Source organism: Tympanuchus pallidicinctus, unplaced genomic scaffold (genome assembly GCF_026119805.1).
Source record: "Tympanuchus pallidicinctus isolate F22 unplaced genomic scaffold, pur_lepc_1.0 scaffold10, whole genome shotgun sequence".
Classification (NCBI taxonomy): domain Eukaryota; kingdom Metazoa; phylum Chordata; class Aves; order Galliformes; family Phasianidae; genus Tympanuchus; species Tympanuchus pallidicinctus.
Window position 1 is genome coordinate 2,006,103 of NW_026294619.1, and position 11,534 is coordinate 2,017,636.

An 11,534-nucleotide genomic window follows, 5' to 3' on the forward strand; every position below is an offset into this window, starting at 1 on the left:
CCACATGTCATTAGCTCATCACACTGTGCCCAATTTACAACCTCACCCCATCTCTGTTTCTGAACTGCACTGGAGACACACAGCCATTTGCAGAGCTTTAAATAAGCTGGTAGAAATCTACTCCATTTATCCAAAAATCTGAAACAGCTTCAGTCACTTGCAGAAGACCTTTGAGCCTTGGTGAAGACTGGGCATCCTGGACACAGACACTCACCCCTAGAAAAGATGCTGGGCTTGACTTCCACATCCCCATAACACACATCCCGAATACCAGCATGTTCAGAATGGCAGCAGTATAGTCTGCTGCTCCTGAGGGAAGGGACGGGGGTGTGTGTGACTATCCCAGCAGAAATGCTGGGAACGATCAGACCACCGTGTCTGAACCTGCTTTGTTTTCATAGCCGCAAGGTGTGCCCATTTTACAAGCATTTGCTACTACACAATCGATGGCACGGCGAGTGCCTCCATTCCTTCGCCACCTTTGCCTCCAAAGCTAATTTGGGCCTTGAAGAACTAAATTTTACTAAAAGTTATAGCTATATATACACACACACTAATCGCACCAGGGAGAGTTGATTAGAGATCGTAACTGGCTTATATGGGCCAACATTTCTTGTGGCACATCTCCACTTGGAACAGAAGCTTAAATCCTATCTGCAAAGGGCAGAAGAAAGCTGTCTGTTTTGGGATGGGAACACAGTAATAACGGAACAGCCTCTAATAGTTACATGCCAAGAACTTTGAACCCTGTGGGGGGAAAAAAAAAAAAAGGCAGACATCCAGTTACTTCCCAGCTCTGTATTCTGCATTTGCCAAGAAGGAACACAGAAGAATTAGGGAAGAATTAATTCCCCCCAGCCAGGGGGAATTAAGCACAGTGGCACAGTGCAGGGTTTGACATGGAGCAGCACTCTCCCATGCTTCCTGCCAGACCACTGCCCTGAGCCAACACCGGCAGGACAGAGCGCTATAGGCATGTGGAAGTCTGAGCAGGCAAAAGAGTGCTTTAAATAAAATTAAATCCCTCCATTTCTCTCTGCTCACAACGCTTTTTAAAGCTGTTAGCAATAGAAGAGTCAACAACTGCTTTCCATCTTCTACCTTCCCAGAGAAGAAGAGCAATAGAAACCAAGCCTAATACTAGGCCGGCTCCCCTTTCCAGCCACAGAATTCCTGCACCAACACCTCCAGAAAAGCTCATGAGCAAGCAGAGAGCCCTCTGCAATGCACAAACCCTTCTTAAGAACCAAGTCCAGGCTCCACAGGCTTCCTTGGCCCACAGCATGATGTGGAGCTGCAGGCATTTACCCAAAGCTTGAGCTCACCAGGGCTCCCAGGAAGGAAGTGTTGGAGAACCTCAGCACACATGAATTCCTAGGCTGTAAGGGAACATCGTGCCTCAAAAAGCTCCTCAAAGGAAGTACAGAATTTATGAAGGACAAACAAGAATGGAAACATAACGCCTGGTTTTGGAAGGGGAGAATGATGAATTTAGACTGCACAGGCACAACAAAAAACAAAGCCAAGGCACGGCACAGTTTGAAATACAGCATCATGACTGTAACAGGAACTAAAATCCCCCAGCCAGGGAGACATGATGCACACAGCCTGGAACTTATGGCTCCAGCAACAGGACAGGACTCAGAAAAGCTGTTTTTTAGCTCTATCCAGCTAAGCCACCTCAGAAAAAATCCCTTCTTCCACGCTCCAAAAAGCAGTGTTATACCAACAGAGATGAGCACTAAAGGACCTTGTGAGCACCAATACCCTCACAAGCACAAGAGGTGTTAACAAGTATTATGGGATTAACCCACTCACTGTGGCATTACTAGAGGGAGAGAGAGCAACCATGTTCACAAACATAGCAAAGCCATAGAGGAACCTGTGAAGGAGGTTTCAACACACGTGACTGCTTATCTTTTCTCCCTCCAAATCCCAGGCAGAAGACTCAGAACTAGAGATGTCAGAGAATACTTCAGCAGATAGAAACTGCTGTGGAAAAATGCCCAGGCTTCCTAGACAGGAACCACAAGCATGCAGTTCCAGTTTGGCAGTGGGGGAAGCAAGGCAGCACTGGGCATGGGAAGCAGCCTCACAGTAAGACTAACATGGGAGCACTGAGGCAGGCTGGATCATGCCAACTTTCATTTTCTCTGTAAACAAGACCAACGGTTTTGACATAGCTCTGTGAAAAGTCAACAACCAGGCCACCAAAAAACGTTAAGCCTCCTGGACTGCAGTCAAAAGCAATGTGATGAACTCAGGAACTCGGCACCACCTCCTGCTCCAGCTGCAGGATGTACTGGGGGCTGAACAGCTCTTCCCACCATGGCAACTGGGAATAAAACAAACCTGCCCAACTTCAGCTGGAAAAAGCAGAAGATGCCTGGCTTTGTCTGGTGCCCAATTGAGGCTGACCTTCGGAAGGCTTCCTAGATTTGTCCATCAGAAGATAGCCTAGATTGCAAGCCCAGTCCAGCTAGAATGAAGCAAAGAATCTAAGGTGGAGGTGCACAATCTGCAGAGAAAATCAATCCAGGTACACTTTTTGCAGTCAAACAAGCAGGGCACCTACTTCCTGGACTACGTCGTGGCAGGAATGGGGCTAGCCTTATCCCAAGAAAGCTTCTGGGATTGCTGGGAAGGAGGTGGGGGGCCCCCATCAGTTGGGGCCTCATCCCTCCAGAAACAAGTGCGAATGAGAAGCACAATCCAGTTAATTCAAACAGCTTCACAAGAGATCACTACACCTCCTGCAGAAAGCATGGTCTGTTTGCAGAGCACCTGGCCCCGTGTGAAACAAAGCTCCTTTGGCTTCAGGGTACAGCTGCACTGTACTTGGGTTTTGACAGGAAAGACGGTGTAAGTAGCTCCCACCTCCACACCACAGTTCACCACTCTCAGTTGTGTCAACACAATTCTCAGAGAGCAAACAACACCACTGTAAGGAAGGAAAAAAAATAAAATAGTAGTAATCTCCCCTCCCTACTTTGCCACACTTTTGTCTTGGGTCCTTTCTGTGACCCAGTTCATAGTACAGCACCAAAGAGCAAAACCAACCCCGCGATGGAAAGTGGCAGAGGCAAACACCTAGAGGGTGGATAGGATCTCTCCTGTGTGCAAACAAGCGTGTTGTGCAAGCGCACACTTTGCTGCCAGTAGTAGGGCTGAGACTCTCACTTTGCCTTTCCCTCACTCACAGATGAAAGAAGGAAGCTGCTGATTTCATCTTACTGTGAACTCCTTGATGGAAACAATGCTAAGGAGGCCTCAGAGGAGATTTGGGGACCCCAGTCAGTCTGGCAAGAAGCATGGCCGAATCCTGCACCACAGGGGAGAAACGTAGTTACCCCAAGTATTGAAGAGATCACTATAATTATAGTTCCTACACAGCTATGCAACTCACTGTAACTCCCTCTTTTCATTTGCACATAAATCTACCGAAAAAAGTTCTTTTGAATTGCTATTTTCCATGCTGGGAGCCCAATTCCATTTCCAGTGAAGTTTGCTTTGTGATCGTCTTCAAGGCAGCACAATTTGGCTCCCGGCCCGAGGGAAATTTAAAGGAGCAAGTTACATCTTTAAATCAAAGAGGGAAAACGCAAACAAGAGCTTTTTTTTTCATCCCATGCTTTCCCAATGGATTTCCCCCTGTGGAGCTGAGGCAAACGATTCTATCCCAGCCTAGCTTTGAAACTTTTGCCTGTGCAATTTCATTCTTACCCAGTTCAGATCTTGCAACCTATTGGAGTCAACTTACCCATTTGTGCATGGAGTTTCAAATATCCAGAAGTGTCATATGGAGTTTACATATATCCAGAAGCAGCCACCAGTGCCCACAAGTACGTGTGCACGTTTGGTTCAGCACACTGCAGGCCTCATTCCTACAGTAGCCTACAGAGCAAAGGATGCCTGCTAACGATTGAGACAAACTTTACAGCAAAGGATGCCTGCTAACGATTGAGACGAACTTTACAGTTTTAAACACGCAGAACCCCAAGAGCCATTAAGGGACAGCATCAGGCTTCAGGAGCAGAAATAATTAAAAGATTGCTGGACAGTCAGGAAACATTCCAGAGGCAGCATTGACTCGGCAGTTACAACATATTCCTGTTATTCACCTCAAAAAAACGACGTAATTCACTGCATTCAACTGCACACATAGAAAGATCTATGAGCAATGCCACAGGAACCTCTTGCTTTTGAATCTCCTGAGCGGGCCCCAGTCCAGCAGTGTGACCTGTAAGCACAAGAGTTCACCCACATTGATCTACTTGCAGAGCCAAGGCTCTCCTTTAGGTTTAACTGCCAACAAGCTCTTGGAAGTTATTGTTTTGGAAAAAGTTTTTCCAAAACCTTATATATTTCTGCATGTCATTAAATACGTTTCAATCTAGCCTTGAAGTAGGTAAACCAGAGCCTTTGCTCAATGGTGGTGGCTCCTGATTTGCAAGCCCCTCATCCTAAAAATAAATGTTTAGCAGTCAGCAAATCTAAGCCCTCTAGCGATGTGTTCTCTTTTCTTCACTGCTCACATGCTCCTTAGAAACAGTTCACAGACCCCCGGGAATTCCCAGCCCCTGGGCTGAAAGCCATTAGTCCATGACATGGATATTTCAAAAAGAAAAGAAAAGCCACTTAATTTATTGGAGTGATCCACCTGCATGTTTAATCATAATGCAGACTCGAAAATTTAGTGGGGCTATCTCAATTGAGAACAAAAATGCCTGAACAAAACCAGCACCATGGGAGCAGTGTTTCCAAGCACACCACCTCAACATACAGCCCATCCACAACTTGGGAAGCTCCACGCGGGACCCATCAGTCAAGCCCTTCCCAGGAGGATGCCCTATGCCCACTGTAAGAACCACATCTGTGCTGCCCAAGTTTGCGAAGCACACAAGCAGCATCCAAGTCATCAATCATGCAAATTATACCTTAGTTGCTAATTTGTCAGAGTAGTACAAGGAGTGCAAGCTTTCCCATCTCCCACGTTAATGGACCTTCAAAAGCACTTCTCAATCCCAGGACCGTGTTTTCTTGTTATTCCAGAGCATCTGCACATATGCAGGAACTCAATTTTCAACACTGGTATCTATAACCCCACAGCCTTGCTGAAACAAACAGGGCAAATCTGCCTTGAAGCTTGTGCTTCAGACTGCCTACCAGAACAGATGGTACTCACATCTCATTTAGAAAGTTTACTTGTATCCACAGCAGTTAGATACCAGGATAAAATTAAAGGCTATAAATTATAAAGGTTTCTCTACCAAAAGCGTACCCTCTCCTTTAGGATATCCACATCTTCTTGAATTGTCTATTTGGATTTTAAAGAATATGTCTAAAGACCTTAAACAAACCCTCAGGACAGAGGCTCCCTCTGATGCTCTCCTTCTGCTCAATCCATAACAGATACCACGTAGACTCGGCAAGAACAAAGCGCACTGGCCCCTGAGAAAACAACCAGTTTTTCAACCTAAATCAGGTAGCTGATGATGAATTAAAACTCCTGAGGTAGTTCTGAAAATGGTTTACTTACTCTTTCTGCCAAACCTTCACAATGACTGCTTCCAGCAGTGTCACGGTTCTCTGCTCAAGACCGTCTCTCGAGCACCGACACAGCGCAAGGGGCCACATGATCCCTAAGAGCAGGGTGACATTTTTGATACCATTCTCAGCTCTGGTTGTCAGAGGGGTGGATGGAAGGAAGGCCACCAAAGTAGCAAGACGCTCAGTTCTGCAGGATTACCACAGTCACAGAGGCTGTGTTTCACTTGTGTGGTTCTGTGGCAGCAAGCCCTGCCAGGTACACGTATCCATAATACAACAAGAACACTGCTGCTGCTAACTAAAACCAAAAGGACAGTAGCAACCACAAGGAGTTCTGTGTTTGGGTGAGCGCCAGCAGGCACAGTTCAAGCGCCTGAGCCCGTTCCAAAGCCAACGACTGCAGGGCAGCTAGCTGGGTGCCCGGGAGGCTGGCACAAGGCTGGAAGCCCTTCCAGCACCGCGTGTGGCTCATGCAGAGCATTCTGTGGGAGGCTTTCTGCAAGGCTCCATTCACCATTTATTTTTCGAAATTAGCAACGAGTTGACCACTAAACTAACGCTGGTCTCAGAGCTGCGGCCAAACTCCCGCGGGGAAGAATAGCCAAGCACGCTGAAGGCCAAAATCTGCAAACATCACATCGTTTGGGAATGCTCCGCAACTCTTCCGAAAGCCGGGACAGCCCAGCGACCTCACAGCACGCACTCCGCAGCGCACGGACTTCAAGGAACGAATGCAGTGTCGGTGTCACTTCACGCATTCACTTTTTATGGCTGGAAAAATCCGCGGCCAAGGCGTTACGGACAAACGCGGAGCCAAAGCGACTCGTAACCCCGCAGATCCTCGGGGCACAAGGCACGGGGATGTTTTCCACGGCGGCCACCCGACGCAGCGAATAGCTTTGCCCTCTGTTGGGCGCGCTCAGCTCCGCACCGCGAATCGGCAGCGCCGGGGCGCTGGGAAGAATCTCCGCTCAGCTCCCAAGCAGCAGATCCCCAGCCGCGAATCCGCCGACCACACATCACCGCTCCGTTGCTCGCCACGAGCGCAGACACCCAGCCGACCGCTCGCCGGGCAGCGCGGCCGTGCCGCTCCCGTACCCCGCCAGCGGCTCTCCCAGCGGGCAGCTCCGGCGAGAAGCGCGGCGAACGGGGCCGCCCAGCCGAGCCCGTGGCTCTCACCCCCCGGGCCTCCCCGTCGGGCTCGCGGCCGCCCGCCCCACCGCCCAGCCCCGGAGACGCAGACGGCCGCCGGGATCCTCTCCCGCCCGGCGGCAGAGTCGCGGCGGCAGGAGGGCGCGGACCCCACGCGGGCACGCAAACACGCGGAGCGACCGACCTGCCTGCCGCCGCCCCATGCCGCTCACCCGGCACCGACCCGCCGCCGTGCCCCGCCGCCTTCCCCCGGCGGCGGCCGCAGTCGCCGCCGCTTTCCGCTTCCTGTGCCCGGCACCGCCCCGTCCCTCCCCCGGCTCCAGCCGCGCGGCCCGGCCCTGCCGGCGGGGTGCGCCCGGTCCCGGCTGTACCGCGCTGGGAGCGGCCGCCCCGCCGCGAGCCTCCCCCTCCGGGGCCCGGCCTCTCCCCTCACCTGTCGTCGGCGCGGCACGGAGAGCCGTCTCTCCGCTCGCCCTCCAAACCTGCGGCCCCGTGTTTCTCTCCCTCCCTGGCGAGAGGCTGCTGTCTGCGCTCCTCGCTCGGAGAGATCTGCGATGAGGGAAGGCACCCCAGCACTGAAGGCCTAACCCACCGAGCCTCCCACCCTCACCTTTTCTGTGCCTGCATGGTGCTCCTTTCTCTAGGACAGCCAGCTTGAAAAAAGGTCTGGGGCCATACAGTGAACTCACAGGTGAGAATCATAGAATGGCCTATGTTAAAAAGGACCACAATGATCATCTAGTTTCAATCCCCCTGTTGTGTGCAGGGTTGCCAACCACCAGCCCAGGCTGCCCAGAGCCACATCCAGCCTGGCCTTGAATGCCTCCAGGGATGGGGCATCCACAGCCTCCTTGGGCAACCTGTTCCAGTGTGTCACCACCCTCTGTGTGAAAAACTTCCTCCTAATATCTAACCTAAATCTCTTCTGTGAGAATGCACAGAAGAAAGCCAGACCTCCTAGATTCCAGTCCTGCAACTTGAATTACTCAAGAGCAGTGCAGCCAGTGAAAGGAACGAATGCAGATAGCACTGGAGTTACTGCTGTCAGATAGTTTCTGCAGCACATTACTGTATGTTCCAGCACATGACAGGGCTGGAAGAGACTGCTATCAAGCGATGGTGTCCATCTTATGTTCTGTATCAACTCGTGCCCAAACCTGCCTGAGGCACCAGCGCCCTGCTGCATTCCTCCCAACTGCCCAGTGCTATGTCTGGTGACGTGCTGACAGTTGGCCTGAATCTTGAAAGTCTTTTCCAACCTTAACGATTCTGATTCTGTGACATTACACTGGGCCCAGCACTGATCCCTTTGCTCCACAACTGCACCGAGGCAAAGAAGGGATGTGCTGATGGGCCCAGAGGCAGATAGTGAGGTGCTGCTACATGCTTATCTTTCATCATGCTTAGACCACTGAGACATGAGGAAGCATTTGGCAAGAGTCAACCTACTTGCGTGGTGGGATCATAGTTTAGGAATTTGTAAAGTGCTATGCTCATGGACATTATGTTTTTCAGGATACCCTGATCTAGCTGTGGGTGTCTGGGTTCAGTATTGGGGAGTTCAACTTGATGACCTTTAAAGGTCCTTCTGATTCTATGGCTGGTACTGCTTTGTGGCATGCATTTGGAACAGATGAAGAGTCAAGAGCCTGATAGGACACGAGGCCTGTTTCATGATGCGGCACACAGAAAAGGGATATCAGATTCTAAATCCTTTTCTGCAGCTGACTTGCCTACGTTCACCAATACCTCTTAATTCCCTCCAAATTTGTCTCCTTACCCCTATATAAATATATGCACACGCATCATAGAATCACCAAGGTTGGAAAAGACCCCTCAGGTCATCTAGTCCAACCACCAACCCACCCACCATGCCCACTAACTGTGGCTCTCAGTGTCTCATCTACACGGTTCCTGAACACCTCCAAGGTGACTGCACCACCTCCCTGGGCAGCTGTGCCTCTGCCTCACCACAGCTTCTGACAAGACATTTTTCTCCAATATCCAACCTGAACCTCCCCTGACATGAGTGAATGCACGTGCTACAACTTCAAGTTCACTGAAGTAGGCAAGGAAAGCTTTGCACTTACTTCAATAAATAAATTAATAAAATAAGCAGTCAGGAAATAAACAGACTTTCTCAGGTCTTACAAACAGCAGCTTCTGACTTCCCTGAACACTCATTTGATTGTTTTATTTATTTTCCCTTAGAAGCATGACTAATATTATTATTTTTAGAGGAAAAAATATTTGTAATTCTACTAATCTTGTTACTGCATTCTGGTTTTTGCTCTGAAAAACTTACGTTGAACAGCAGACCAAGGAGAAGTGTATTTTTGGTCACGTGTGTAGAACACAAGTGATCTTGGATCTGCTTGAATAGTCACTTTCTGTAACACGGACATTATCCCTTCTTATAACAAACCCCTTTGTGTTTTGAGTCATTCTGTCTTAAATTTTAGTTTTCCAATCATAGTTCATGGCCAGCCAGCTATCCTGTCAAATTACCTAACTAAACCTCCATGTATTCTTCTAAAATCATCTGTTCTAAAGTGGTGGGAGTTTTCACATAACTTTAATTGTTAGGTTACACTTTTAGATCATATCTTTGCTAAAATGTTTGCTTCTTTTTTCTCCCTCCATTGATCATTAGATTCACTTGGTTTTAAATACACCTGACTATTTATCATTACATTTTTCTACTGATCATTTTTGTGAGCTGGATTCTGCCTTGTTTGGAGACACATAGAATATTTTTGTTAAGATACTGAGGCTGAAACTGATGTAGATTTTCATGTCACCTTGGAAACTAGTCTTTGTTTTCCCCAAATCCAAACTCCACCTTCCCCAGCACACAGTGAGGTATTCAGTAACAAAAAAAAAAAATCACAGATCTGCATCCATCTGTAAAACTTGGCCTGTTTCTGCACTTTCTTACTGCTTACTGCGTAGGATGAAAAGACCATTCTCAAGTTGGAGGCCACAGAGCTTCCTCACCTAAACTAGAATTTGTGTGCACAATGCTCTGAGAGAATAAGAGGCAGGGACTCGTCTCAAGTAAGAAACAAGCACAAGCTGAGCTAGTTTGAGTTACTGATTGAGTTACTGCTCACTCTTACATGGCATCAGCTTGACCCTCCAGCATGGGATGAAGAGAGCTGGATGCCCCTTCACAGGTCCTCTGGGATGATACTGCTTGTGTAGCCCATTCAAACAGTGACCTCACTCCATGCCAGTGACCTCCATCTACCAGCATACATCTGAAGCCTGAGTAAATGTGCAACAACAGATATGCACGTGAAGCCATAGTTCAGCTTTTATGCTGCCGAAAATCTTGTTTAGAGGAAGAGGAAGGCCAGGGGGACATAAGTACAAAGAAACACCTTCCTTCCTTTTTGGGGTGGTTGCTATTAAGAAAGGGAAAATGCGTAGCACTGCACAGCTGAAGAAACAGCATGACATTTATTTTGCATAGCAACTAGCAAAAAAGCTACAGAGCCCTTCATGGAATTCATCATCCAAAATACACAATTTCTGCCCAAATAAAAAGAAATGGTGGTGGGTAGCAAACTAGGAAAGCTTCATTTGGCAGAAATCCTACAAAACACAGTTAAGGATTCAGCTGAAATCTTATTTCAGATTCGAGGCAGTTGGAGGTAGGACCTTCCTTTGGCTTCTGTAAACTTTAATGTTCAAAAAAGAAAAAAACAATCCCCTCCAGAAGCATATCCTAGGTAAATTCAAAAGGAAAAAAAAAAAAAAAAAAAAAAAAGGTAAATTACAGGCCAAGAAGAATAGAAGGGGAAAAGAGGATGTCTGTTGACTGACTTGTCTCTAAGTTAGAGGGCTAGAATCTGCTCTGCACCATCCCCTGCATGTGACACGATCCTTTCCGCCCCCTGTGGGCATTAACTTAGAGGGTAAGGGATATTAATAAGCAAGAAATCATGCCCTCCTCTCCTTAATATCTGTCAGATGTGCTAAAGGGGTGGGGACACAGGACAGGAGCAGAGTCCCAACTTCTATGAGAAGGAAGCCATGAGGTCTCAACTAGGAATACCTGGCTGTAGTTGCAGTATAGGTTATGCTCAGTGCTTACAAACTTCCGTCACGTGTAACTGCATGGCGGCCAGAGAACCTGTAGCTGGGCTAAGATTGGGTCACAGTTGTGCATGCAGCTGAAGAACAAATCTACACACGCTGGAACACTTGGGAATTAAACCTTTTCAAGGGCAATAAATATAAAGGAAATCAAGAGATAGAGGTACAGAGCTTGAGTCTTCAGACCGAAATTACACATTAAGCGTTCATTGAAGCTGACCAAGAGAAAAGCATAACTGACACACTCATTCTGGCAAGGAGTTCATATTTTTCCAGGCAGGAGATCGTGGCCCTGCTCTCTGAAAAGAGGCCCGAGAGCAACGTGCGCTGCTGCAGCTGATTAACAGTGCCACCAGCCGGCCAGCTGGAAGAGTGCCAGCTCATGTAAGGAGCGAAACATCATGTACATCTATTCACCACCACCTTTCACCCCAGGAACGCTGCACAGTCAGACTCTGCTCCCACAAGCCCTTTGCCAAATACAGCAAGCATTATTCCTCTGAGAAGCCAAAGAAAAGGTCTTACACCCACAGCGAGGCTTTGCAGCAGTAGTTTCAGCGGGGTCAAAGAAGATAATGAATCACTTCAGCTTTCCTGGTACAGCTAACAGCACGCAACAGAAAGTCCAGTTTGGGAAGGCTCCTTCTAGCATGGAGAACATCGGTCAGTGAGATGAACCGTGCTAAGTGTCAGGCTTGATATTAAGTAAACAGATATTGCTACAGAGACAG

At 48.3% G+C, this 11,534-nt stretch overlaps 1 protein-coding gene across 2 annotated transcripts in view; it reads right to left on the reverse strand.

Annotated features, from left to right (window-relative positions):
* VANGL1 (VANGL planar cell polarity protein 1) overlaps positions 1-6,992 on the reverse strand; it is a 39,934-nt gene extending 32,942 nt beyond the window's left edge. Inside the window, exon 1 of one of the 2 annotated variants that reach the window (XM_052666373.1) lies at positions 6,887-6,992. The gene's annotated coding sequence lies outside the window, so the exon portion shown is untranslated. Of the gene's footprint in view, positions 1-3,234; positions 3,550-6,886 lie in introns of those variants that run through there. The other variant, XM_052666369.1, reaches the window with a different exon arrangement.
* Positions 6,993-11,534: the final 4,542 nt, after the last annotated feature.